This window comes from Chinchilla lanigera, unplaced genomic scaffold (genome assembly GCF_000276665.1).
Source record: "Chinchilla lanigera isolate Chin_1 unplaced genomic scaffold, ChiLan1.0 scaffold00024, whole genome shotgun sequence".
In the NCBI taxonomy this organism is placed as follows: domain Eukaryota; kingdom Metazoa; phylum Chordata; class Mammalia; order Rodentia; family Chinchillidae; genus Chinchilla; species Chinchilla lanigera.
This window is the reverse complement of record NW_004955425.1, coordinates 5288267-5291914: the sequence shown is the minus strand read 5'-3', so window position 1 is coordinate 5291914 and position 3648 is coordinate 5288267.

The window sequence follows — 3648 nt, the reverse complement described above, 5'->3', positions numbered from 1 at the left end:
AACAAATCAGCAATGATGGCAAGATAAAACAACACAAAAACAACAAAAACAGTACATGATCTCAAAACAAAATGATAGGAATTAACAAGGGTTGCTACATTACTCATTGTTATCTTCAACAAAGTTGCTCAGTCCACCAGACATAAAAATGTAAGATTGATCAAACAAAGACCGTAACAACAACAAAAACCATTGGAAATGATACAGAGTTTCACCATACAAGATGGTAGAAGATCAACAATGGTTCTATACTGCATATTGTTGTTTTCAGGTAATTGTTTGATCAATCTTGCATGCCTATATCTGGTTATATGTGCAACCATTTGAAGATGACATTAGGTAATATAACAACCATTGATAATATCCTATCACCATGTTTTGAAATGCTGTATCATTTTTACTGTTCTCTGTGCTGTTTTGTTTATGCATTTGTTTTTGTTATTTTGGTTTTTCATGAAAAACAACATTTATATGTATATATAAGGATAGCTGGAATAGGTGTATTGCTGATGTCTGTGGTTTATTGAAAGGAACTCAGTGCTTAAAATTTTCCTTTTTTGTGACCAATTTTGCACGCTTGAATCTGATAATCAGAATGACTGATCTGAATTGCTAGGTTTTATGTGAACTCTGTATTTAACCATTTAACGAATTTTCCAAAGTGGCTATACTATTTTGTATTTCTGCAGAAATCTATGAGAGTTCCAATTTTTTTCCTAACCTCATCAGCACTTATTATTCATCCTTTTTAAAGAGCCATCTTAGTAGATATGAGTAGTATCTCACTGTGCTTTGATTTTTATGGCCCTAATCACTAATGATGTTGAGCACCTTTTCATATGCCTAAGCATTTGTGTATATTCTTTGGAGAAATGTCTATTCAAATTTTATGTCCTTTTTTAAAGTTGTCTTTTTATGATTGAGTAACAAGAATTCCTTATGTTCTGGGTATTAGGTTTTACTAGATATGTGATTAACAGTTTTTTGCATTCTATAGGTTATCTTTCCACATTCTTAGTCATAATCTTTGAAGCACAGAAGTTTCTATTTTGATAAAAAAAATTCCTTTATTATTTTTTTAGGTTGCTTATACTTTTGGTGTCATATCTGAAAAACCAAAGGACACAAAGATTTACATCTATGGTTTCTTCTGAGCGTTTTATAGTTCTAGCTCTTACACTTAGATCCTTGATCCACTTTAAGTTAACTTTTGTATGTGATACGTGTAGGGGTTCAATTTCTTTCTTAGCATGTAAATAGCCAGTTGTCTCAGCACATTTGTTAAAAACACTATGCTTACTCTCATTGAGTTGTTATGGTACCCTTGTTCAAAACCAACTGAAATGTGTGAGTTTATTTTTGGACTTTTAATTCCTTACCATTGATCTCTATGTGTTAACATGTGCTTTTTTAATAGTAGTTACAGTTGAAAAATAACAAATATTCATAGATCAAATACAAAATATTGCATCACTATCTACCTTCACTAACCACTTTTTACCACAATCACTATTATAGCCAAAGATTCACATATTGAGGTCTTGATTCCCCATTGTAGCAATGTTTGGAGGTGAGGCCTCAATAGGTGAGTGGACTATAAGGCCATCAGTGAGTTCATAGCTGAATGGGCTATTAAGATGCAGGGCTCCTTTGGAGGAAGTAGGTGACTGGGGGCAAGCCTTTGAAGGATCTGTTCTGTCCCCAACTCCCTTTACCTTTCTGGCTTTCTTGCTCGCTGCTTTCTGGCTGCCATGAAGTGAGCAGTTTCTTACACCATGTCTTTCTGCCATGATGTTTCTGCCTTGCAGCCAGCTGACAATGGACTGAAACCTCTAGAACCAAATTAAACCTTTCTTCTTTTAAATCATACATGTCAGATATTTTGTCCCAGCAACAAAAAGGTGACTAACACAATCACCAGTTATGTAATTGTTTGGTTGGAGGTCTGACTGATGAGTTTCCATTTTTTCAGAAGTCTATGAATTGTTTTTGCAACCCAGTCGTAAAGCATTGCTTTTTACCCGTCTGTAAGTCGTGGAAAACTTACTAAAACTCTTCCAATCTTTTGTTTCTTTCTTATTGTTTTTATTCTTAACATGCTACATTAGGTGCTTTGGATGTAGCTCAGTAGCAGAGCACTTGTTTACCATGTGCTAGGCCTTGGGTTCAATTCCTAGCACTGATGAAGACAAAAACATTAATTTATTTGTATTTATCTACATGTTACTCTGCTGCTTGGGATTTATTAGGCTTTTAAATATGAATTATTCATTCATCCTGACAAAGTTCCAGCCTTTATTTCTGTGAATATTTCATCTCCCTCATCCTCTGGTCTGTTTCTTCCTTTAAATTTATTAAAACATATCTTGGCCCTTCCCACCCTATGCTCCATATCTCAGTCTTTCTCTTCTATATGTTATCTCTTTGTGTTTAAAGACTTTGTACTGAGTACTTTTCTCAGATTGGTTTTAGTTCAGCTCTTTTCTCTCCAGGAAGTGACTGAATATACAAAGGACAAAGATCAGAGCATATATCATAATGAGATTCTGGAAGCCCAAGAACCAAACCACAACCCCTACACCATTCTATCAAAACTCACTCAGCAACCGCCATCCTTCCTACTGTTTGCTCTGGGTTTCCACTGATTAACCAAGCAGAGAAGACCAGATGTGCACTCAAAACCAACCACTTTTAGTTAGTTCACCGCTAGCTTCCCCTCACCAACAGCCTCTATTGGAGGATAGCTGGAGCCTTTCCTAAAGTCACTATAGAGCTTTTCCATGCCCCTGCTTGCCTTCGGTCTCTGCCAAACAAGGGATGGTGATCAACTCCCTTGTGATTTAGCAAGCTCTGGGTAGACAGTCTGCTTTTATTTGGGTTGTCTTTGTTTCAGCACCAGTGAATGACATACTGTTGTTTTATGCTTCTACTTGGTTTCTTTTTATTTTGACTTTTATATTTTTCAGTTTCAAAAGTTCCATTTATTCTTTTTTCAAACCTATCTGGTCATTTTTATATACTCTTGCTCTTTTGCCATCACTTTCAGCTCTGTCACCATATTAAACATTTTATTCAATACCACTTTATGCACGTGCTTTTGTCATGTGCTGTTCCTGCTATTCATTTGTGGTACTATCCTCTGAAGATGCTTTTCTTTTCTTTTTTTATTATGAGTCCAAATTTGTTCTGTTCTCTGTCAGAGTTGCCTGAGGCCTAACTTGAGGTCAGTTCTGTAGGAAACATTTGCATTTATTTCTTCTGGGCACTTAGGAACATCCAAAATTGTTTACAATGACATTCTCCTTGGAGATTTTCAGTCTATGTTGTCCCTTTGGAGGACAATGACAGCAAGTGAAATCTGATGTCACTGTCCTTGTGCAAACTTAGCCATCAAATGTAACAGTAATACACGATCAAACTGAGAAAATAGACATTATTGTTTGATCATTATCTTCTAAATTTCTAAGGAAATACTAAAAAAGGAAAAATCTAATGCATAAAAAGTGATTCCGATATAAGAAAGTATGTTTTTACAAACATGTTAGAATTCATTGTCCCCTTTTATAGAATGAAAGTAAGTTTAAGCAAATCTGCATTTTTCCCTAGCTGTGAAATTATTTTGAGAGACAGACAGAGACAGAGACGGAG